The sequence below is a fragment of the Hirundo rustica genome, chromosome 7 (genome assembly GCF_015227805.2).
Source record: "Hirundo rustica isolate bHirRus1 chromosome 7, bHirRus1.pri.v3, whole genome shotgun sequence".
Classification (NCBI taxonomy): Eukaryota; Metazoa; Chordata; class Aves; order Passeriformes; family Hirundinidae; genus Hirundo; species Hirundo rustica.
The window spans coordinates 2589504-2615820 of NC_053456.1; the positions used below are offsets into that span (position 1 = coordinate 2589504).

Here is a 26317-nt window from a genome sequence, read left to right on the forward strand (position 1 = left end):
TAGTCAGTATAGAATCCATTCTTACAGTTTTTATGCATTGCATACACAAGTGGGCTGCCTGCCAAATGTGCACAAGTTCCCATTCTGCACAGAATTGTACCAAAATTTGGTTCCAATTAATTTTATTTTTCATTGGGCGAGCAGCCCGACGATATTTGCGTTGGGTGTTTGGGTTCAGGTTTTTAGAACTCATGTTGAAGCTCAACTTTCCCTTGCCTGGTTACTGAATTAACTGATAACCAAAACTATCCCTGTTACTGCGCCGTGTACTGGAGCTTTAAAGAATGGGATTTCTTAAGTGGACTTCAGTTTTTGCGTCGTTATTTTTGGGTTCTCTGCAGCTTCACACTGTCAATTAATTGCTGATTTTTTTTTTTTTTTTTTTTAATTAAAAAGAAACAAACAGACCAAATTAGTGATTGGTAGAAGTGGGTGTTATTTTAGATACGGAAATATGAGCTAGTCTGAAAATTTTAAAGTCTTTATGTTTTCTGGTAGAATTATTTTGTTTATTTTGTGGGTTTTTTTGTCTGTATTGAACTCTTTTTTTTTTGTTTGTTTAGGTTATTTTAATTTGGCTTTTTTGGGGGATATATTTTGAGGTGGTTTTTTGGTCTTTTTTGTAGCTGAGTTCACAGCCTTTCCTTCAAATATGTTTTGAACTAGAAATGACATCATCTCTTCTTATTAAAATAATAGAATGTTTTCCAATCAGAGTTAAAAATTAAGGATAGCTTTTTAAGATCAAGTGTTTTAATTATGACCCTGTAAGTTTTTATACAATAATTATATCAAAAGAAAACACAAAATTGTGGGTTTTTGCCCCTTTAAATTTCTATGGAGAAATTCTGCATTTCTGCTTTGAATATCTTAATTCCTTAATTTCTCAGATGCATTCTGGAACACAATTTTGTAATTTTCAGAAAAAAACAAAAGCCTCTCATGTAATCCAGTTTAATTTCATAAATTCCTTAGAATGGATGAAGACTTCTGAGGTTAGTTATATGTTATTTCATCTGCAGTTGAAAATTTTGAGGGATTTTAACTAAGGAGTTGCTTTCAGCATTGATTTCAGCTTTTTCTGCCTTACCTCAATGTAGCACTAATACTGGAAAATGACCAAAATTATTATACACGGTCTTGAAAATGGACTCAAGGAGATTTTGTTCTTATTTCCAAATGTGCATTTGATTATGTCCAGGTTTATTTATTTTTTTTCATTAAAAAAGGGAAATTAAAATATACTAGAGGTTTTTAGCACATAGTTTTTACACCTTTGGCTGTAGAGGTTTTCACAGTATCAGCTGAAATAAAGGAACGTTTTCCTCAAATTTTAGCACTACAGGGACTAAAGCAAAAGTTGAACTTCACTGGGTAACCTGTGCCAGGGCATCACCTCCCTCACAGGGAAGAATTTCTTCCCAATATCCCATCTAAACCTCCTCTTTTCCAGCTCAAAACCATTCCCTCTTGTCCTATCACTGCATCCCCTCTTCCCAAAGCCAACCCACGCAAAGCCAAAGCTGTGTTTGGAAAAACCTGATCCTGGTTCCGCTGTGGAACTTCTCTGCCCTCCCTGGTTGCAGTCTGGGCCTGTGCTCCAGGTGGAAAGAAAAATCCATCCTGTTGAAAAGGAAAAAAAAATTATAACTATGACTTTGCATATAATTAAAATCTCATAAATATTTCCCCCCCCACACCCTTCTTCTTCTGAAAACATCAGATGTGGATGTAATCCTCTCAGGGGAACCAACATCTCCCTGTTTATCTGTCTTAATTAAACTGTTTGTTAATTCTTGGGGATAAAGAAGGGGAAAGGAAAAAAAAAAAAAACCAGCTCCTATAGTTTAATGGATTTTTAAACAATGACAGATTGAAAAGCAGCAGAAATAAATAATACAGTTGTTAAAACTAATGATGGAACAAAGGTAAAAAGACATCCCTGTAGGCCGGGAGAAGTGTTAACACAAACAGACAAATCCCAACAACCCCGAAATCAAAGAGTAGCCAGCTTTCTTGTTTTCCCACTAGATGGTCTGGCAATTAATGGCCCATTTGCAAGAAATCTGAGGAGTTTGGGGTAGTAAGGGAGGAGAAGAATCCCAAGGATTTGAAATTGTGGCAAGTAGGTGGTGGAAGTTGGATTTAGTTGTGGATTAGATGTGAAATTTGGAGGGTTTGTAATAAATTATTAATGATGGGTGGCTATAGCTCCTGCAAATGGACAGGAGGAGAAGTGAAGAAGGGAAAAGGGACAGGAAGAAATAATTGGAGATTTTGGGGAGGAATGGTTTCAGCAGACTGCAGGGATTGGATGATTTCCATGGATAAGAGAGACAAACATGGATGTGCCACCAGCACAGAGGGCTGGAGACCTGCAGAACTCCCTCTGACCTTCCCATGGGATGAGGAGGACAAATCCAGGAGGAAAATGAACAAGAAAGGAAACAGAAAAGCTTATTTTCCATGTGAAAATCTACATCCTGTGGAGGGAGGAAAAGCCAAGAGAGTGGAGAGGGTTTTTTAGAGATGGGGACGAGTTCCTCGGCCTGAGGACCACATGGAGCTCTCAGCGAGGTGGGGTGGTGGAGGTGGCCGTGTCCCTGGATGCCACAGGGACAGAGCCTTTTCCCGGGGGCTCCCTGGCTGCAGAGGGAGCTGGGCAGGGCTGGCAGGGGCTGGGACACGGGTACAAATGTGTCCAGTCACACCAGGAGGCTCCTGAGAGCAGCGGGAGGAGCAGGCGCCAGCCAGGTCCCAAAGCTGCCAGAATCGTTGTAGGGATGAGAGGGAAACGGGTAAAATTTTCTGCAAAAGACTTGAATCAGATAAAATAAAGCCCACAAGCAAGGACGGAGAGAGAGACAGTGGAGCAGAAACCCTCCTACTTCAAGCCCTGCCTGCCCCAGTCACTTTGAGATTTCTCCATTTGAAAGTGAAATTTCTAATTTTATTCAAATAAAGCCCGGCTTTCTTGTGTTTAAAAGACTTTTTGGTCTTTGGGGATCTCACTGTAGGTGATGGCTTCAGCAGATCCACTTCAAAGCCTTGGCGGATTCAGTGTCCTATCAGAGCAGACACTAATTAGTGGAGCTGTGGGCCCAATTCCTGTGGGATAGAACCCAACAGACACAATAGCATTATACTGGAATTAGTCCCCTAAACCAAAAGAGGAAACCTGCACAGGCAGAGCTCCATGGCAAATTTCCAGTCAATTCCAGTAAATATAGGATCGTGACTTAACGAAGGGATTGGGGAAAAAAAACCCCTCAACTTGTGGTTATTCTCAGATTGCAAAGAAAAAGCTCTTTTATATCAGAAGGAGAAGAAAATGTTCTCTTAACAGCTCACAGCCTTGAGAATAATAAGGCATTCTTGTATTTGCTCGATGTAAAAGAAAGCAGGAGATATATAATGTGTGTGCATAAACATAAAAATGGGATTTCTCACTTACATACAGAGGAGGAGGAGGAAAAAAGGAATAATCTGTGAAAGGAAACAGGTGGGCAAGAATGGTACACAGTAGAATAAACTCATTATTTGCCATTGGAATGTGCGGCATTACTGCTGATGTCAGATGCATTTAGCATTTGCCAGCCTCTTAGAAGGCAAAATGAAGAGCATCTGTCTTAAAACATCCAAGCAGAAACAGCAAGCTCTGAAAGTTTGTGCTTTGACACCTTTGCTTCCCCACCACTCAGCAAGCAATTGCATACTGGAATGTTTGAGATGTCCTTGCTGTGGCAAGGCCTCCCAGCTCCTTGCAGGCTAGTAAGGAGATGGGTTTGTTGATATATTTTAGGAGGAGATTGTGTTTGGAAGGAGAAATTGGATGCTGAGCTTTTGTTGTGATAGCTCTAAGACTCTGTATTTTGGCTTCGAGTTCTAAGACTCCATTTGAAGAAGGGGAAAAAAGGAGAGAAACCAGCAGAAATGATTCAGGTGTCAAACAAAAGTCCCTTCCAAGAATAAGATTTATTTCGCTCTGTAACCCCTTGCCAGAAGTTTGTGTTTTTGGGAAATGAAAATTTCTGTCTTGGTGGTATTAGTAAAGCAAAACCAGCTGAGCACATTCAAACAATGGACAGAGTATGTCTCTGCTAATTTTGAATTTTCTGGCTTTTGTCACTGTATGTCACAACCATAATTATTATTTAAACATGGAGGTGAACTGCAAAACAGAAATGAAACTTTAGCTGCGAAATGCTGTATGAAAGAAAAGTTCCTGCTAAGTTGTGCAAAACTCCAGCACAGCTCCATGTTTTAATTTATCTTTGTTTAAAATTCTGCATCTGCCATCTGCAATTACCCCAATGAAATGTTTATTTACCGGTGAAAAATAAGTTAATGTGGGGATTTTTTTGGGGAATTTGGGGACTTTCAGAGGCTGAATGATGAGAGAGAATTGCTGTCTTGGCAGAGACACTGGTGTTCACCTGAGAGCATGGGCCAGTGCCAGGGATATTTCCTTCTGTCTTCCAGTTGGCAGATCCCTTCTTCCAGCCATTGTGGAGCAGGGTTTTGTGTTTCTCTAGTCCAGACAACTTCACATTTTAACTAAATTTCAGTAGAGGGTGTTTTTTTTTTTTTTTTTTTTTTTTTTTTTTTCCCCAATATAACAGAATAATCCACCTATAACAGTTTATTAAAAAAAAAAAAAAAAAAAAAAAATCTAGGTAAATTAAACCTCACCTCTAAAACTGGCAATTTGGGGTAATAAAACTTTGCAACTGGCTTCACATTGGCTTTCTGATGCAGCCAGGTTTGGTGCTGATGGTCTGCACTGCTTGCTCCTCTCAGATTTTGGGAATGTTGGTGACAATTGTTCAAATTATTAAGAGTTAAAATCCAGTTTAGTTCCTGCTCTGCAAGTCCAGGGCTATTTCTAGTAGCCCCTATCTGCATATCTGGATGATATTCCAGGTGTGTTTGGAGCTGATTCCTGAGGGACTTGAGAGACTGCAGGAAGGAGGAATTCTGTCCTGGCATTCAGTTGAAGTTCTAATCTGGGCTCACACTTCCAGAGGGCGGGGTTAGGTGGGATTTTGGGAAGGAATTCTTCCCTGTGAGGGTGGGAGGGTCTGCCCAGAGAAGCTGTGGCTGCCCCTGGACCCCTGGAAGTGGGATGAGATGACCTTTGAGGGCCCTTCCAACCCAAACCATCCTGCGATTCCATGATTTGCTGCAATACCTTCCTGCTGTTTAATATCTCAGCCTTGCTTGTGCTGGGTTCTGAGCTGATCCTTTTGCTGTGTTTTCTGCAAACATCTCCGTGGAGTGTTTAATTTGTGAAATTAGTTCCTCCCCCTGTAAAATCTTGTGCATATGCTTAAAACCGAGGTTAAACTGGAGTGAATGATTTCTTTTGATGTGCCACACCGGGACAAAATAACTCTTATTTTCACTTTTCATTCGTAACCAGGTGTGATGTTTTGCTGCTGATCTTTTTTATATAAGGACTTTTATTGGAAACATTAGGGGAAGGGCAATGGAAGGCTTGAAGCAGGGAATTATATCACCTTTCAAACACTCCCTCATCTACACAGTTATGAAAAGAGAAAGGGACTTCTAAAGCTAGGTGTATTTAACCTATTTGTTATATTTCAAGAAGAAGAGTTATTCTTCTTTTCCCACAGCAATTTCTGTGCTAGGAAAGCAGAGCACAACTGAAAGTCTGAGAGTCCTGGCCTGGGTTTGGTTCTTAACCTGGGAAATGCAGGGTTACTTTTTTGTGCAAACAGGGGTTTGGGGATGGGTTGGACATGGGATTTGCTTCAGGAATCATCATGTAATGACATGATGTGCCTTCCTTAACTGGACAATAGCGTGGCCTTTGGGTGGTTTTGTAAAAGCTATTCTTACCTTTCTGTCCGTGAAAACAGTTCATACGCCTGTCCTTAGAAATTCCCTTTTGTTCTATCTGGCGTATGTGCTCAAGATTTTAAATGTTATAAACCAGAATCCCACATAATGACAAGAAAAATTCTGTTGGTAACAGTAGACATCAAGTCAGTGATGTTCATATGCTCTGAATCTCTGTTGTATTTCCTGTTTTTTTTCTCCTCTGGAACAAGCTAAAAAGGCTTTGGCAAGGCGGGATCTTACAACATCAAACCCTACCAAAGGCAGATTCCCACAAAGTGCTTGCACAGCACAGAAAGTTTAAGTGCTGGCGCTGAGACAGGTCCGTGTGGTACAGAGGAATACTTATATCTGAATGTTTCTGTCTTAGAAGCCTTTAGATGTCAAACTCTAAGTGGAATTGACTGTTTATCCCAGTTGATTTTGACTAGTGACGCCTCCCAGGTTGGAGGGCGCTCCCTTCACTCTGTTTCCCATCAGCACTCCTTGACTACTGGCATGTGGTGCCAATTTGTTCCTTCTGTACAGAGAAGAAAAGAAGTTTGGATTTAATTTTAAGCCTTGACACAAGGTTTAATTTGCTAAAAAAGGGGAGCTGTGCCATTGTAAATCTTGGAGGAGACACCAAGGTTGCAAAAATTGTCAGCCCAATCTGTTTTGAGCGCCATTTCAGGCGTTCTATTAAAGGAACAATATTCCTTTTCACAGCTTGTTCAGCTGTGTCAAACCACACAGGTTAGAGTGGAGCTGGCTATTTATTGTACTTTTTATTGCTTTCTGATCAGGTTTTTTATGCTAGGAGGGAAATTAATGTGCTGGAAATGATTTATCAATACTACAGATAAGAGAGAAAAGAGTGTTTTGGGGGTGGTTTTTTTTTTTTTTGTTTTGTTTTGTTTTTGTTTTGTTTTGTTTTGCTTTGTTTTGTTTTCCAGGTGGGGAAAGCTCAAAGCACAGCAGCTTAAAGCTTTTCCAGAGAGACTCAGAGAAAGAATGAGATCACTTTCCTATTAAAATGTCCCAGAATTACAGAATAATCACATGGTGGGTCTGCTACCATGTTTTTGAGAAGGAAGCTCTGGTAGAACATGATGTTGGCACTCACGCACGGGTTTATTCCTGGTGTTGACTCAGACCACACTCAGCTCTAAAGGCTCTTTGGCCCCGTGTGCAGATTCTGATCTTGCCTAGGATGATGTAGATGGTCCCTCTGCCTTCACTGCTTACATTGCAGAAGGGGAGAGGCTTTAGCATGGAACTCCACATCTCTGCTGACAATGGGAATTTGGTCATTGACTTTGGGTCAGGGTTTCAGCCTCTGTCCTAATTCTTTGTAAATGTTTTCTGAGCCATGATGATATTACCAGGGAAGGGCAGTATGACGTGATGGGATTTGGTAAATATTTATTTCTGCTAGTCTGTTTTTTTTAAAAAAGTAATCGTTTGGAGCTGGTTAAAACCCAGAAATTTCGAAGTGTACCAGCAAAGCTCTAATACATTAATGCATACTAAACCCGACAGAGTATCTTACTTCAGACCTTTTTTATTTTGCTTTTTAAGAAATGGATGTCTGACCCAATGGTTCATTTATGCTCATCCGTCACATAAGTCCTTTTTATTTCTTGGATTAAGTGCTACAGACCTAATAAATCATCGCTGCTCTTCTGGCACCATCCCAGCTCATGCTGTCAATCTGGGCGGTGTGCATGTGTAATGTTTTAAATTCTGCAAACCAGCAAGTTTTTGTCAACTTTAACTCTGTGCGTTGTAGAGAAGAGAGGGGAAATGAGAGGTGTGCCATGAGCTGCTGCAATTTATCAAAAACATTGGTTTGGGGCATTTAGAACTGGCATGAAATGGGACCTGCTTCTAAACATGCAATGCATTGGGGGTTTTTTAAACCAAACAAGCACTGCTAAACCCTTTGCCAGAACAGAAGGGAATGTGGATCCCATTTTCTCTTTCCATGAGTAGACCAGGTGGAACTGGGGAGGGTGGCAGCCATGGTTGTGTTCCTGTGAGAGCTTAGGAGCACGTGGGACAGCAGAAGTGTGAAATTCTCATCTGTGCAATTCAAATATTCATCTCTTACACCCCCTGAGCACAAGCATTTTGACTTTTCCCAGACTGAAGCCCATGCTCTGTGTTGTACTTTGTATCCCGGTTCCAGATGATGGGATTTATGGAGAGGAGGTGTTGGTTTGCAGGAGGCCGTGTAGCCAATTTATCTGTGCACAGCTCCTGACTTATCAGCTCTGTCTCCCAGATAATTTTCTCCTGGTGTTTATAACAGGGTGGTCACTCCTCCTGAAGGTGAGGGAGGAGTGGTTAGATCCACCCCTCCAGTTACTCTTCCTGCTGCTCTCCAACTCCTTAGTGGGAAGATCCAATTAACCCTTGAGTCACAAATCCTGATTTCTGAGTTGCATCTGTCACTGGTGTCTGACAGTTTTGACGGAGTTAAGGAGATTGTTTCAATCACACACACAAAATAGCATCTATAAACAATATGCCACATGTAAAATTCAACCTGAATTTATGGTGTCCTAGAGCATTTCAGTGAAGACTGCAGAGATTAGGCTGCAATCCATCATCTTTCTAGAGCTAAGTTGACAACAAGAGGCTTCCTGCTCACGAGCATCATGTGTTTATTTTATTCGATGATGGCACCATGGATGTCAGTGCACGGAGGAGTCTGCATCCAGCTGATCTAGAAACCAGCCTCAGATCTGAGCCTGAGCAAACCCCGTGTCAGCTGCTGCTGAAAAAAAAGCCTGATGACCCAGGGCCAGCCCTCCCTCAACGCCAGGCACAGGATTTAAGTCAGCTGCAGAAATCCAGCTGGAGCCCTGGGAGCACTCACCTCCCACTGCCCGCCAGCAGCAGGAGAAGCTGCTGGAGTAGGGAAGTCTCTCCTAGAAGGAGACATCTCCAAGCTTCCTTCTCATTCCAGTTGTCCTAATATTTCCATTTAGGGCAAGGCAACAGCAAAGCTCTGTTTGGGACTGGAGGGTCTTGTGATGGAGCAAAATGATGTTTACCTGCAGCAAACAGAGAAATCCTCTCCCACGTGACTGCTGGGAATGTCTCAGGCATCCTCTGTTGGTCCACACAGACAAATTGCATTCAGAGGCACGCAGTGTTTGTGCAATTAATCAGGCCTGTTCTGAAGCCAGAATAATTTGGAAAGATGACCATTTATAGAAGATTTGTTGTTTGCTGACCGCAGTTACAATTATCTACGAGAACAGATAGGTCAGATTTATTTAAGTTGCTTTTTTTGGTAAAAGCAGTATATTCTGTTAAAATTGGCCAGCGAAAAGATTTGTTTCCACATGGGTGTGTATTTCAACGCTGCGGAAAAATGGTTATTTCATAAGCTTGAGCATCAATCTTTGGATTTACACAAATTTAAAATTATATTCCTAAGAGTTTGTAGCGGGAGCCAAGAGTTATTTTCTGGTTATTAATCTTTCTCCCCTATCCAAAAACATCCCCAAACTTTGTTTAGCTGTACAGTCTCTTCAGACTGTTGATTGTACTGTACCGGGGCTGAGAATGTTGGAGTTTATGTAACCAGCCTCTCTCTGTTTAAATTTCGATGACAGATCTTTTCATTTTGTTTACAGCCAAATAACAATGCAAACGTGTCACGCTACGGCCGCGGACGTGGTGTGCGGCCATCGAGAAGGGCACTCACCAAATTGATTCCTTGATCTTATCCTCTTAAAAACTTATTAAAAGCATTTCATTGTTGTGTGATGGCTATTAGCGAGCAAAAAATGAGCTTTCCTTATTTACACGGGGATGATGGCCAGTCGCTGTGTCTTGTGGGTTATTGGTTGTTTGGTTAATCACAGAGCTCTGTTATTCCAGCCTGCTTGGAGTTTGCAGCTAAGCAGAAAAGCCACACGTGGCACAATGGCGAAATGCTTCTCTGCAAAACCCAAATACTTCAATAAAATCATATCTTTAATCTGTTTATAGCCTTGCAATATTTAGATTGCTTGCATGGCTTTGATTATAAACTTTTGCGTAGACATCTCCGCGCTGGGGTGTTCGGTAATGCGAACGTCAATGCGAGGCAGCTTTCTGGGCATAATTAATGCTAAGTGATAATTTGCAAGTGAATTCGTGGAGTCTCTTCTGGGTTTTCCCATCTGGTCCTTATCATGCAAAGATGTCCAGTCAGCAGTGTTCAAGTTGTTCGCAAAATTCTTCCCCAGCATCTCCAGGCACAGAAAAGTCTCCCTCTATATCCGCGATGAGGTTTCCTAACCTTCCAAACTTCTGTTTGCTCTTAGGGAAAGTTTAACAACTTCCAGTTGCTATCGTATAATTCATTTCAGTTTTTCCCTAGGATTTTAACAGATTTTTGAGGTAGGCTAATGACGCAGGCTTAGCTTAGGCTTTATTTTTGCCTACTGCAAAAAACCAGCTCACATCCTGAAAGCCTGTTCAGAAATTCCTCAGCCTCTCTATCGAAAATAATGGAGCGTTTTCCTTCCACTTTGCCTTGCCGGTGGTGTGGAGCACTGAGCAGCTATTCAGGAACGGTGTTCCTCTTGTGCTTTTTTCCGGTGTCCAGCCTAAACTCAGAGGCAGTTGGTTTATACCTGTTTATATCCATGCCAGGACTGAAATCTCTTCTTCATTTACCTTTCCATCCTGAGCAGTCATGTTCCTCACCCACTACAATTTTTCTAGGATTAATGTGCCACCTTGAACATGTACTTTGTGTAGCTATATTTAATTCCATTTATATTAATCTGATCAAGGACTTATTTCCACCTTTCTGGGTATGGATGATAGCCACTAATTTTTATATCACCAGCAAGCTTCATACTCCTCTTTAAGGCAGAATCATAAATAAAATGTAAAGGCTTATTTTAAAAGTCTTTTTTAAGGAACTTCTCCAGTGTCTCTCCTCCAACTCAAGACCACGGCATGTTGAAGTTGGTACTTCATATTTTCTATTTTTTGCTCTTATTTTGCTGCTTTCTGCCTCAGTTTTCTTCCTTCCACCTAAATTTCTCTGTGATGAGTGCTGTGTTTACAAGAGATTTTCATGGTTCTTACGGGGTTGACTATCACTGTCTCATAAAAACATTAACCATCTCTCTCCCTTTTTGCACAAATAACAGAGTTAGCATATGTTTAACATTCCCCAGATAAATCTGTATTTTTCTTTTTTCCCTCTCCTCACTTAGAAAGATTTTTTTTAGGTGTGAAATTCAGTGACTTAAATACATTTGTTCAGGATTTCTGGATATTTGAGTACCTGGGGAAAGCAGTGGATGCAAATGGTCCCCTGGACATCTGGAAATGTAAAAAATTTCATCTGCAGAGAACAAGTGGTGTGGGGCTTGTGATCCCAGGAAGGGTCCAAGCTCCACGTTCATGGAATCATGAGTTTTATAGACCATATCCTACACAGTGTGTGCACGTAGAGTCCTTTTAGAAAAATATGGATGCACTGGGTGATAATTGTTAGTTATTCCACTCTGCCTGTTCTGGAAAAAGAAAGAAAAGCTGTTTCAGTTTTTGCATTGCATTCCCACTATGTGATTGGGAAATAGATGGGAATGAGTATCCCCAGGTAGAGAGAGGGGATTTAAACTCAGTTAACTCAGGTTACTCTGCTCAGTAAACTCTAAAGTTTGCCTGATTTGATTCTTTTATGAAATTTTTGCCTATTCTCCATATAATTTTTTGAGAGTACTATCCAACCTGGGATGCAGCTTCAAAACTCTTCTTATAGCCCAGAGTGTGGGGCTGTGGATAAAATCGAGCTCTGAAACGCAGGTGTGTGCTTAGGAGCCTTTGTAGCTTCACAGAGTCATAGAATAATTTGGTTTGGGTTAGGAGGGACCTTGAACTCATCCCATTCCATCCCTGTTGTGGGCAGGGACACCTTCCACCATCCCAGGCTGTTCCAAGCCCCATCCAACATGGCCTGGGACACTTCCAGGGATCCAGGGGCAGCCACAGCTCCTCTGGGCACCCTGTGCCAGTGCAACATCTCTGGGTGCAGTGTTTTATGTGGCAGTGAGGGTCTCTGCACAGGTGAGCTTCACCCTCATGCTGAGATGGAGACCAGAAGCCAGAGGGATGAAATGAAAAATGAGAGGCAGTGCTGTGGGGATGGCACAAAGAACAAAAAACTCCATGAGGGGACCAAAAAAAACCTCGTCATGCATGGATGTTGTCAAATTCCTTCAGCTACTGGCCAATAGCTGATTATGTGCATCACCATTATATATAAAAAAATATTTGCAAAGCAGCCAAAAATCTGTTAAGTGAACTTGCAGGAAGTGAGGAAGAACATGGCAAAGATTTTGAATAAAACACCCAGGAAAGAAACTTCTCAGACTTCCAAGATATACTTTTTTTCTTTGGAAAGAAAACATAAACACCCCCGGCTTTCTGAGCAAACGCATGTGAAGTGTGAGTGACTAAAGGATTAATTCTTCCCCTGCATAAACCCAGAATGAAATACCCGAATTCTCAATTATATGAACTGCTTGGCACCTGAGGATGCTTAATAGTTATTGGAAGGGGAAAATGTGTAGCAGAACTATCAGGCCAGGAGAAATCCCATTCACATGCCTGAGAAAACTTTGGGCAACGGCTCGAAAGGAAAGTTTTGGAAAAGCTCTGGTAAGAAAACAGAAGCTGTGAATCATGCCTTGTGGTATTAAAGAATTTAGAGAGCACACTGAGAAGTTCCATATCAATGCTTTTTCTTAAATATATTCAACAAAGGGCCTATTTCCCTTCAACACTTTCAAATTTCAGCTTTCTCTCCCTTCTGCTTTTTAGCAGAACTACTCAAAAAAAAAAAAAAATCTTTCACAGTTATAGCTTTTACTGTAAAATCCCTGGATTTCTTGCCTTTTTATTTTTCTGCTTCTCAATTGGTTTAGAGAGAATTTTAAAGTTACAGCCTAAAAAGGGAACATTAAAAGAAAGAGATTATAAAAGCAATTGTAGAAAAGTTTGGGAACTCATAACTTGTAGCTCTTGCAATAGCTTCGGCAGGGCTGCATATCAGAACGCGTCATTTTGTTCTCCCACAGTGCTCCAAAATAGAAAAAATAGCTTTCTGAACCTTTGATTTCTTATCAGTGCTTTTCTGATCCATCAGTACAAATTTATTTCCAATAATGATGGTGGAAGAAAGAAATTCAGACTCTCGGGTTCCTTGAATAAAGCATTTTAGGAACTCATTCTCTGACCAATTTAGCTTGAATACCAATTAATATTTGTTGAATCTTGCATGTCTAGAAGTGTAAACCAGTTAAGGAAGATGATTTGGGATTTGTTGTTTCATCTGATTCCTTGGAATTGGCCAGGGCGTGGGGATTGAGTTTCCTGGAACAGGCTGAATATGGGAATTCTCTAACTCTGGTTTGGGTTATTTCCTATTCCTAATCAAAGCTCACTGCTGTAATCTATAAAAACTGAGAGGTTTTGTTGCTTTTTCATGTAGTTTTCTGGTGTTTGTTTAGGTTTTTTTTTTTTAATATATAATAGAAAAATATTACTGTGTGCCTGGCTTCTGCAGGGGTTAAAATGGATCATTGTGAGATCATTGTTACCTTGAAATATTGTCAGGGAGCAAAACATTACAAAAGAGTAGCCCCAACCTTCAGACAGACCAACAGCTCTTTCTCCCTTGTGAGCTTTTTGTCTCATTGGCAGAATGTGTTTCGTTTCCATTTTTCTGGTAGGATCCAATGATCTAGGTCTTTAAAATGAACGTTCAAATGGTGGATTAATGAAATTAATGACAAAAATTTAAGTTTTCATAGGTTTTTGTTCTTTAGACACTCAAAGCCCTGCAGCAGTAGAACCGATCATTTTTGAAATGGCCCCCCAAAATTCTGTTTTCCTGTGTATATTGAGTAAACTTTCTATATTTTGATCTTAATTCTATAACAAATATCCAGGATAAACTAACATTTAAGGAAAGCTACATTTTAACCTCTCTGGCTTTTCATCTGTTGGAATTAATGGGAATATTCACTTCTTCTCCACTGCCTCAGTTGAATGCTGTAAAACCTGTTAGTGGTACTGAAGATTATATGGGTGCTTCTGTGGAGAAATTCAGTCTGCATTTTGCTTATATCAAATTATTGAAAGTGGTGTCACATTTTCAATCCAGCCTGGGATGCGGGGACCTCAAAGCTCTTCCCAAGCCAGGTCTCAGTAGTGGGGTACAATCAGAATGTCAAAAAATGTCTCTGACAAAAGGCACATTAATTATAGTTTGTGTTTTTAGTAAAAATTAGTTTAGGCTGAAGTGTCACTTTGTGTCACTTGTCACTCAACAGGTTTAATAAGGAAAAACAACATCTTAGGTTGTTGCATTAAATTATTTTAAATATTTTCCTGCATAATTCTCCCTTTCTTATATTTTTTGATTTTTTCCTCTCCTTCTTTGGGTTCTTTCCTCTCATTTTATTGGTGTACCAGTTGAAAAATAAAAACTGCACAAGTCGCCTTTTTCTTGCATGGGGAGCTTTTATTAGATGTTCACAAGTGGATTTTATTGGAGTAAAAATCTCTAAAGTTGGTGACAGATTAAACTGTGCTCAAGCTGCATCCTTTTGTCATAAAACACTGATGACTCTCTGAACTGTATTTTTCTCAGAATATTTAGGAAAAAAAGCACAGCTTAATTTTACTTTTAAGCAGTATTAATTGAACTAATTGAACTTCACTGCAATATACTGTGTATCCCAAACTGACTATTTTGAGTACTGATTTTTATTAGGAAAGATTTTTCCTTTACATTCCTGTAGATCTGGCTTACTTTAATGATACATTCTGCCATATCTATAAAATATTGAAAATATCTGTTTTGCCCTCAAAGGTTCACTGAATTATATTTTACTTTTAGATTTGAATTAAATTATGTGGCAGTAGGTACAACAAATGAGGGCTGCAGCCTCAGCCTGAATCATTAATTAATTATTACGTTTAAAAGAGTTTCTTATTTCTACAGTGATTTAGTGGTCCTGTATGATGTGGAGTTACTGATATATTGAAATATTATTAAGGTTTCCATGTGGAATTCAGGCCCTTCTTTTTTTTTTTTTTTTTTCTTTTTTTTTTTTTTTTTTTTTTCTTTCTTTTATTTTCTTTTTTCTTTTTCTTGTTTTCTTTTTTTCTTTTCCCATTGTGAATGCATGGAAAAATAGGTGTACAAGGGAAACCACAAACCCTATGTGTGTGTGCTTTGCATGACTAAGTAACTGGTTAAAATACTAAAATTCTGCTGAAGTTCTTTAAAAGGAGAATTTTAGGCAGAGTAAACCATGCTGGCAGTCACTTATTATTTCCTTTCACATCAATGCTGTTTCTGGTGTCTGTTTTTTCCTCCAGGCTGAGGCTTGGAAAATATATTTTCTGTTTTAGGTGTGGCTAAACTAAAGGACAGCTCATTCAAGCTAATTGTATTGATAAAATTTCATTACCAAGACCTGAGTGGGAACTTCTGGTGTAACCACAATTTAATACTGGGGTGCATTTAAATACAGAAGAATTATTAATTTATACCAGTACAAATCATTGCAGCATGACAGATGCTGGTAGTTCTCGCTTTAGTTTTTTGTGTTTGGCAAGTTTTTCCTCTCTGCATATCGCAGTGCTGTATATTTTCTTTGTGCAACACTTTTTAATACAGATAAAAGAAATATCAACTTCAAGTTCTCTGAGCATGTCCTGTGCTGCTTTCCTCTATTAAATGGCATTATTGGACTCTTTTCTCACAAATGCTGATGTTTTCTACCTGCCTGTCGGTGCTACCGCAGAAAGAAATTTAATGTGCACCAAACAATTAAACCCAAGATAATTATGATATCTTAATCACGTTATTTCTCTGAGTCTTAAGCCTGGGCTGTTGCTGACTCTCTCACCAAAGAGTTTGGCCACTTCCCTCTGGCCAGAGAGCATTTCTGGAATTATAAAATGCATTGTGGGCCTATTTTTTCTTCCCCTCAACAGGCGAAGCTTTACAAGCCCAAAGCCTGCTGGATAAATAAAAAGAACTAAAAGAGTTGGAAGAATTTGCAGAAAAGGCAGTTTCAGGCTTCTTTAACAATCCACAGATGCCAAAAGGCACAAATAGGGAGGAGATTCATATCAACAATGTGACAGATATCTTTTATTCTGTGGTGATGCTGTCAGTGAAAGCAATTTAATATGGACTCTCCTCCACTCCCTGCCATCTCATTGAGGCATCCAGGTGACTCAGTCATGCACCCCAGGAAAATTTGTCTTCAGATATTTACAGATTCTGTTATTTTCTGACACAGAAAAATGCGCTGTGCCTGCTCAGGGTAGGTTTTCCAGGGTGTGGAAATCATGGGAGTAGCAGCACTACAATTCTTTGTGTTTGGTGACTTTTGAGAGGTTTGCGAGCTTATTTATACTTATATTGTTGGTTGAGAAATAAACCAAACATGTTTTGTAGCATTTATTCATTCAAATGCTTTGTAGCAAAAACTTTTTCCTTACAACAGCCAAGGTTGTAATCTGTGCTCTGAGAATTTGTTTTTATGTGGAAATCATTTTTTTGGGTTCCCCTCACTGGGCTGGTCCCTTCCCTCCCTCCCAGGCTCTCAATAAACCCTTTTTATGGGACAGTTGTCCCTTTTTATGGGATAATTTCTACAGATCTTGTACCTTTTTTCCTAATGCTTGAAGCTGTACTGATTTTCCAGCTAATCCAGGTGCACTGACCCTCAAACCAACACAGACAGAATTTTCGGATACACTTAGGGCAGAGCACAACACTTTTCTTTCTAAATTCATCCTCAGTTCATGAAAAGCATCTTGTTTTGGTTTTGGAGGTGGGTTAAGGAGGTGGTGACTGAAATTGCCAAAGGAGTGATTTGAAGGATCCGTGGGGAAATGTAGGAATAGGGGAGAGAGGAGGAAGCAGAACTGTAAAAATCCTTGGGATTCACCTAAACCATCTCCTTTCAACTGATTTTCCCTCAAAAGCACTCACAGGATGAGCAAAAATAGCATGTCTGAAAAGTTATGCGGGGCAGTTTGTAAGAGAGAAAATATTCTAGAAACAATATGAAATAATATGTCAGAATTAAGATTTATTGCTCGTCTTGCTATGAATAAATATATGTAAAGATAGAGAAAGGATTGCAGTTTAGGAAATTAGAAAAGGAGTCATCCATAAAAGCTTTAAATTCTCCAGTCTGAAAGAGAAATCTGTGTTCTCATTCCTCTTTGACTGGGAGAGGAAGGTTTTAAAAAATTGGATAAATATTCATGTAAAATCCATGATGAAGAATTAAACACAAAATACCATTAAAACCTTCAACAGTCAATTTGATTTTTTAATCAATTATCAGTTTACATTGTCTCAGACTTTATTTCTGGTTGTTTTCATCAGGGCTAGGCGTGTATTCTGATTTTTTGGCAAGATAGAAAGGTAAAAAAAAAATCTTTGAATTTAAATAGATGAACAAACACACACTGCAATAATCAAAATTACTCTGTTTCTCTGAGGAAACTTCTGAGGAGCTGTATCTACATGTGCTTGTCTCACATTTGAGGATTTTAGGAATATTTTCTGTTTTGTCTTGGATTATAATTGAACTCAACTCCCTTTTCTCATGGGCATCACTGATCCATGATTCTCAGACCACGTAGGATGGGAAAAATCTCTTTTTCATTAGACTTCCAGCCCAATGCTCATGTTAAAGATTACTGGAGAGTGGGCAGGGAGTTTCTGTAGGCTGAGAGAGGCAATTCAAGACTATTTTTTGAGTTTGTTTCCACTCCTGTGGAGCCCAGGGTCCTGAGCACCCCAGCCCATGGAGTTTGTTCCCATGGTTGGACATCAGCTCCTGGAAACATAGGGATTATCTGGGAAATGCACTCTTCTTTCAAACTTCTCTCTCCAGCCCTGTTTAATAAATGATGTGTTCATGATCTTTTAACATCAGTAACAATTTGTTAGTCATATTACAGCGCAGAAGAGAGAGACTGGGAAGTTATCTGAACCATTTTAAAACTTAAATTAGCCACCATAAAGTGCAGAATAAAATTATAAAGACTTCCTTGTAATACAAAATTCATAGAGACAAAACTCTAATTTCCTGATGGATATATGATATTAATGTAACGGATACCTCAGTGTAGTTAAATTGCATTAAATGGTTATTAATGCTTGAATAAACTTCAAGGAAGTGGGTACTGGTTGAAATGGGATAATATTTTGTTCTGCTAAATTATACGTTAATTGGTATTTCCTCTCTTGTAAAAGGACCTAAAGGGCTTAATAAAGTATGTGGTAGAAACATTAGTTTTTCTTCTGGAGATGTTAAGTCTGGAGCTTAACTGGAAACATTTCAGACCATTCCCAGAAAATTCCTCGGCTCTGGTGATGACATGGCTTACAGGACTTCTCCAAATAAATAACTATGGCTTTGAGCTGGGAATGTACAGGGCAACAAGCAAGGAAAGGGAAGAAAATCTGCCAGTGACTTGTTTGTTGTTTTATTTTTGAAATTATACTTTGCATAGATGTAGGTGACTGCTTCCAGCAGAAAACGGGGGATAAGGAAGGCCTTTGGCACAGGAGACCACTGCTCACAGGATAACGAAGGAGGGGAACAAAAAAAGAGCCTCAGTGCCCATCTCTGCCTAATTCAAAGAGGCGCCAGCAAATCAGGAGGAGATTGTTTAAGAAAACCTCATTGAATAGCTGAAGCTTTCCTGGAGTGAGTTTTCACTCCTTCTTTGTAGAACAGCTTATTCCTTGTTGTGTCAGGACTGGCCAGAATTGTTATTTGAGGACAAGGTATGGAAATACCATGTATGGATACTCTTTCATTTTGGGAAGGAAAAGAGAGGAAAGTACCCCCTCATTATGTATATATGTATTATATAGATATAGATAGATTTATTGGTATTAGGGACAGTCTCCCTTTCACTCATATATTCAATAATACTGTGCTTAATGATTACCAAAAATGAGGTATTTCCAACTTTCCTTCTGGAAGAACTTTAGTTGATGGATGACTGAATGACTGAAAATTAACTACAGCACCAAAAGGAAGTAAAATTATTTCCTTAAGGACACAGGAACAAGTGAGGATGTCTCAGCCTCTGGTTTTAGAAAAGCCATTCATGTTTTCATCGCAATGTTGTCAGGTTTTCCAAGGTGGATGTTCAAGGTTATGTTTTCTCTGCTCATCCTGACCTCCTCTCCATGTTACAATCAGACCCTTCCCTTACCCATAAATATTTTGTTTTTCAGGTGATATTTCCTGGGAAGCACAAACTGGGATATTCTTTCCATGTAACTTAAAGCAAATCACCGAGGAGAATGAGGTTAGCCAAAGTTTTTGAGCTCTGTGGTTTATCTTAGAAGAAAAACATGATAGTTGAATAAGACTCCTTTGATGCAATATAAATACTTTCATATTTACAAAGAATGGGCAAGTTCCCATTTCCTGATTGCTGAAAGAATCATGCAGGAGACAGCACTTTTGCTTCCAGCCAAGTGGGATCCCTTTCACAGATTTAATTCAGACTCTGGCTACAACTATTTCTTTCTCTGGGACTTGTCTTTTCTCAGCTTCTCTTATCTTTCTGCTTATTTTTCCCCAAGGCACCTATTTAGACAATCCCAGAATGGTTTGGATTAGAAGAGACCTTAAAGCTCCTCTTGTGCCACCCCTGCCATGGACATTCCAGTATCCCAGGTTGCTCCAAACCCCATCCAACCTGGCCTTGGACATTTCCAGGGATCCAGGGGCAGAACTGATTCTAAACAAGAAGAGTTTTATAAAAGCCAGGTGCTGCAAAGCCCTTATTGCAAATCCTGCCTTGGCTCATCAGAGGGAATTTAAATAATTTCTGGCCTAATATAACTTTTCAGCTATGTGAGATGTTTGATCCTGGAAGAATAAAGCCATTGACTACAAGAAACTTCTCTGAGGGGAAAAAAACCCCCTCAAACAGCATTTCATTTTATTTATTTTAAGTCCTGCTCATCCCCAGCAGGTGCCAGGAGAACACGTGGCTCCCGGGGACACGGTTTAGGGGCGGGCTTGGCAGCGCTGGGTTTATGATCAGGTTTTATGGTGGTCGGAAGGGTCTTTTCCAAACTCCACCATTCCCGGTGAGCCCACGGCCTCTCCCACGGGGGCTGCGCTTTACCTGGGGCAGCACAGAGGGCTGGGACACCTTCGTGTGCAGTGAGAGAGAAAACCCTGAGCCCCGAAGGACTCAGCATGGCCGGGGATGAACATCCCTGGGAGCTTCATCCCTTCTTTTGTCTGGCAAAGGGCAGCTGGTGCCGCAAAGCTGAGCGCGAGGGAGACTTTGTGCTTTGTGCTAAATTAATTTCTGGTGGGGAAAACCACAAAAATAACTGAGGGGAAGTAACTTTACTCTTAAAAAAAAAAAAAAGTATATATATATATTTAATTAGAGAAGGAAATGGAGAACTGGAATTAGATGATACCTCTCATGCTATTGTAAATGGTGTGAAGTTGTCTCCAAGCTTGTTGGGTGTTGCTGGGGGTTTTTTAGGAGCAAGCTGCTGTTTTGGTGTGTTATTACCATTTTCTCCAGAGCAGAAGCAGCTCAGAGCTAAGTCTTGCTCTGCCAGGGAGGAATGATTTATTGTATGATCTCCCTGAGCTCCCAGCCTTTGCCTTCCCATCTTCAATACCCCGCACAAGAATGGAAACACTTCACGGGCTTCATCTTAATAGGGACTCCCCCAGTCCAAAACAAGATCTTTATCCAAAGATTTTAATTAATTGCAAAAGTTAAAAATAAATCGTGCTGGAGTACCATTGATAATCCTCCTAGGCTGGCTTTCATTCATGTTAATGTGTAATACAGCCACAGTAAGATTTAATTTTAACCATAATTATAAAAGTTTGAAATTAAATCTTACTAGGGATGTGTTCTCCATTAATATGGACAAAAACTGATCTGGGAGGATTATTATGGGGGACACAAGAAAGATTTAATTTTTAACTTTTATAATTAATTCAAAAATGTGATAAAGGATTTTGTTTCAGGGGAGGGGGGGGAGTGCTCTCCAGACCACTAAGACATCCCAGCAGTCTTTCAGAGCCATCTTAATTACAGCCACAAAGAATTATTTGTTAGAGAATGGTGGTCAGGAGCTCAAACGGCTTCTTTTATCCAGAAATAAATGTGCAGACACTTGGAAACTTTCACTGAATAAAGGGCTGTGGTTGGTGAGGAAAGAAGATCAGGGGGATACATACCTATGCAAATATATTTATATTTTTGTGCTTATACGTGCAAATATGTGAACACATGGAGGTTGAAATGCACATCTATATAAAAATTAATTTTGATATGTAAATATGCATCAATTTTATGAATAAATATGCATGCACTTTTATAGAACTTGTAACAAAAATATATTTGCTCTTTACTTTCCTAACACTTTGCATAGATGCATTGACACAGGTACCTAAATGTATGGACGGGAATTTTTTCTATTAAAAAGGAGTCCCTGCAACTGGAGAAAAGGAAATTAATGGAAACCATTTCTTCCAATGCATGTGGCTGCACTGAATTCTGGTATCTGTCACACCGCAGAATGGGCAGAAACCAAGGAAATTTGTTGAAATTTTTCTATTGTGGATCAGGTTATGGTAAAATTAAAGATGCATGAAAATGATTAAAAGGAGTGAAGTGTCGATTTCACAGGTATGTGTTTAGGAATCTGTTTTGGCTGTAAATTCCAGCTGTGCTCTGACGTGCCAAGCCCGGATGGCTTCAGGTTCACTTGGTGTTAGTGATTCCACATCAAACACACAATTTTCCAGTGCAGAAGGGGTTGGATTTTTGAGTCCAGCTCGTGGTCACACCCTTTTCATTTTGCTGCTCTTTTTTTTTTCTTGCCTCCAGTGTTGAAATTTTTACATTCAGTCTAAAAATTCAAGAAGATTCTTTCCATATGATACCAAGTAATAGGATTTAATGCTGGCTCTTGGTGGGGATGCTCAGAGTTGAGACACAGGTTTAAATTCTTTTCCTGACAGTTTGTCAGCTGCTGGGGTTCAGTTCTAATTGTTTTCTGTTTTTCTTTCTAGAGGTGGTCATTCTTTGAATTTAATTAGTACATTTTTATTATAGTATAAATAATAATCTTTATTTTACTATTACTAGTGTTATTTTAATTTTGAGGTTTGTTGGTTTTTTTGCATTGTCTCATAAATCTTAACAAGCTTATTGAAAAACAAAATAGAAAAATAATTACAAAATTTTAAAAAGAATAAAAAAATACCCTAAAATTTTGGAAGTGTGAAAAGCAATATTCCAAAAAAGTAAAATAGGGAAAATATAATGTATCTTTGCAAATATATATCAAGACAGGCGCTTTCTCCTCAGCTTCATATTTTTAGAAAATAGATCTGTATTTTTCTCTCCCCTTTTATAATAAAAGTAAGATCTCAAGAACTCTTTCTTCCATTTCGTCATTCAATATGAAGTTTAATGTAGGGTTGGTCTTTTAGTAATTTTTTTTTTTTTTTCCATTGATATTGTAGGGTTCCTAATGAGCATTTGCTTTCATTCTTTATTGTCCTTTCTCTGAGTAATCAGGTTTGGACCACACTGTAAAACACATTATTATGAAATTTTGCAGTTACAAAGGGCAGATTCTTCCTGCATTAGCACAATAACCACTCCTTGCTGTAATTTACTTTAGTAAATGGCCCCAAGTAAGTAAAGAGTGCAAAAGATTGCAGTTACAAATCCTTTCTTTTTAGTATTACTTGTGACAAACAGCTGCTATCCTTCGCAAAAGCTTTGGAATAATAATGATGATAAAATCAAACTTGAGAAAAAAAAAATCCCCCCTTTTCTTTCCTATGAGTTCTTTTTGTGTTCTGTTAGAGGCTGTTGGAATGTTCAGAGAATTTGATATAAATGGGCAAAGCCCATGGAATGACTTCAGTGGTCTTTGGTCTGGCCAATAATTAGTGTTTATATGAGGAATAATATTAATATTGGGAAATGCTGAAAAGTGAATTTGTATTCTTAGGGTGAGGGCTTCCTCTTAGAACTAAATATCTGAGGAAAACTTGCTTTCTGAACCACTTATCACTTTATTCACTAAATTTTATGTGCTGAATGAGTGAAAATTTGAGATATTTAATAAATTCTGAGGATCCAAAAGGTCTGATATAGATGATAAAAATTGTTCTGTTTGTAAACAAGGCATTGAATGAGGGATGCTATAAATTATGGGGAATATTTTAAAAATAGTCGTAACTCCATTGTTACCGTATTTTTATTGACATCTGTTGTGGCTGAACAAATCTAACGGTGCAGCTCTTTCCTCTCTCCTTCAAAAATTCCTGGATTTCCAAGATCATTCCAAATAACAGCTGAAACACTTCATAAAAATTTACCAAACCATGAATTTTGAAATCTATGCATGCCATTGGAGAGGTTTTAGGTAAAATAATTGACTGTTTAAATTAAAATATGTTGTACGTGGTGTATACATTTGGCTGCCTACCAAAAAGGAAAGGGTGGGGATTTCAAAACCCCCCAGCCTTGTCAGATAATACCAAAGTGCTCCTAAATATTTGCTATTAATAAATAAATGAATAAATAAATCAGCAGAAGGTATTTTATTACAGGGTCTCCCCTTCAGTCTCTTTGGCTTCCAGCCAAAGCACACTATGAAGGAGCAGCTGGAAATGACCCCCACTCCTTCCACTCTGTTGTTTCTTTGCCTTGGCTTAAAATTAATCACTTTTTTTTAAAAAAAAATAACCTCTCAGACATTTCATGGTGAGCCCCAGTCTTCACTCATAACCCTTTGGCAGTGTCCCTTGTGACATCGGAGCGATGTCCCAGCGCTCTCTGGCATCGCCGTGCACTGCAGGAACGATGGATGAAACCTTGGCGTGGAAGAACCTGGACATTCGACTGGCAGTGACAGAAACAACCCCGATTCAATGTCTTCCATGCCCCCCCTCCACACCCAGGCTGCTCAGGATGATGATTGCCCAGTGCATCCTCGGTATTTCCAATAGAACTTCCTGATGCTCAGCAAGTATTTATGTTAATATATTTAAGATACAATCTTGCATGAGGCCAGAATGTAATGAGCCTCACGAAGGTGTATCAATTTCTGAGGGTGTCCAGCTCTTCTCAGAGTGGCTTAGAATAATTGCAAGATGGCTGATCAGGTGTGCTTTGAAAAACAAAAGGTTTTAATAAATGATAAAATAACAAATAATACAAAAACTAAAAGCCATGCGCAGGTGGAGGAAAGCCCTCACACCTGGCTAAGGCACCCCAAAGAGCCCTGAGCACCTCTGTGCTCCTTCCTACAACGATCAAGGAGGGATAATTTTGCTTGCTGCCCAATAGAAACAGGTGCAGGGTTTGAGGAACATTTCCAAAACCCAAAAGGTGTTCCTATCCTGACACTGGGCCAACCCCGGTGAGAGAAGCACAGAAAGTTCTGGTGCTTCTTCCTTAAAAGTCAGGAGTGAAACTGAAACTTCTTTTCCTCATTTGGAAATGTTTGGGTGTGGAAATGCACTACAACATTTATGGAAAACTACAAGAGCCTCTCCATGGAGAAGTTTTGTGCTTACTACAACGAGATTTCTAATATGACTCTTTTGTTACAAAAGAAAGCCTCTAAAATAGATTTACCCCACTCATATCTGGAGGATAGGGCTGTGCTCAGCTGGACATTAGGTCATTTTAATGATAATATTAGGTGCTAGATAAGCTTAAAATACATAATAGCCTGCAAAAGCCCTCAAATAATCAGAGCAGGAGTTGAGTTGTTTTCGACTTTTTTGTCTTTGATTGGTTCTGAGAACCAGAGATTGCATTTATAAACTCCCAGGGGACTCTTTGGGCATGAACTGTCCTTTACATTTTCTCTTATCCAGCCCAGCCTTCCCTTTCCCACTGTGTCTCCTTGGCTCGAAGTTCTTCCAGGACTCAGCAGAAATGTTCTCTGTCAGACGCAGCCAGAAGTTATCGTACCCCCGAGGAAAGTGGAGCCTTGGTGCTCCCACAAAGTCCTTCCCCCTTTCCCACTGGTGCTGAAGTGAAGATTTCTGATTTCTTCCCAGCTGTTACTCCATCCTTCTCTCTTCCTCAGCAGCGGGTTTGAGATTTCTGCCTTTTGACCTGATTAATCTTCTCTCCTCTGCAGAAGGGGTACCTGGAATATTGACTTTTCTGTTGGAGCCTTTTCTCTGTCTAGCACTGTTTTGTCAAAGGCAAGGATTTTTTATTTTTTTTTTTTTTTAAATAATAATAAAAGCGATATTTCTGCAAAACTCAAGTTCCTTAAGGGACTCAAAACACTGTAAAACATTTTTCACCTTGGCTATGACACGATTTTGTCACACGAGATCTGCATTTCTGTACATGTATGGTTTTCTATACTTACCTTTGTGCTTATTTTTCTCTGAGATAAGTAAATCTACTTTTCTGAGAGATTAATTTAAGTAAAATATCATCCTATTTTGCATCAACCATGCTAAAAAACCAATGACTTCTACAACCACAATGATGTAGCTTAATACCTTGTCTAAAAAAATCAGTTTTTTCAGCACAATTTGCTTCCAAGTTTGCTGCAAACATGGAAGTAGATTTTTTGGGACACCTTCAAAGGTTATTTATTCTAATTTTCACACCTCTCCTAAATACCAGGGAGAATTTTTTTTTTTAGGACATCCAGTGAAACTCAGTGATGTATCTGGTAGCAATCTAAATTGTGATTAGCCAATGGAATTCTGCATTTCCATTAAGGCTGAAGCCCCGTGTCCCTGAGATTTATATCTCTGAATCTCTCAATTGATTTATAACCTGGTAATCCTTTTATCCCCATTTATATGCAGCATAACTTGACATAAGTGCTCGAATGTCTCCATTAATCGAATTCAAGAGTGTTGGACTGAGAAACTGGAGTAAAAACTTTTAGCCCCTACTGTAAATACACTTTGTGTCAGGGGAAGGCAGGAGGCAATGTGTCCTTGAGTTGAGCTTTATGTAAAATGAAGGAGGAAAAAAAAAAATCTAACACCTTTTAATGCTATATTTGGAGTAGTTTTTTGTGGTAAAAATATATTAAAAATATTTTTTTTCCTCATCCCCGTTTCTCAGTGGATGGCAATGCTATAGGGAGAGATCCACATGGATTACCTGGTTTGTAGTACACAGAGGAAAGTCCAGGTCCCAGACAAAATACAGTGGTTTTGCAGGGCTGTTCAAACCATTGCAATAATCAGGAATGGATTCAAAGTCTGGATTTTGAAAAAAACATCACTGGAAACATTTACCTCCCCACTTGCTCTTGGAATGTGTTAACTGCTGTTAAAAACTAGGAAGTTTTCCTTTCCTTCCCTCCAAAGCATGCAATATTAACATTTCCCTTGCT

At 39.3% G+C, this 26317-nt stretch overlaps 1 long non-coding RNA gene across 1 annotated transcript in view; it reads left to right on the top strand.

Moving 5' to 3' along the window:
• Positions 1 to 19759, top strand: part of LOC120755391 (uncharacterized) — a 31984-nt gene extending 12225 nt beyond the window's left edge. The window contains exons 3-4 of the long non-coding RNA XR_005701754.2: positions 19157 to 19230; positions 19511 to 19759. This is a non-coding gene — a long non-coding RNA (uncharacterized LOC120755391). The remainder of the gene's footprint in view (positions 1 to 19156; positions 19231 to 19510) is intronic.
• The last annotated feature ends 6558 nt before the right edge of the window (positions 19760 to 26317 follow it).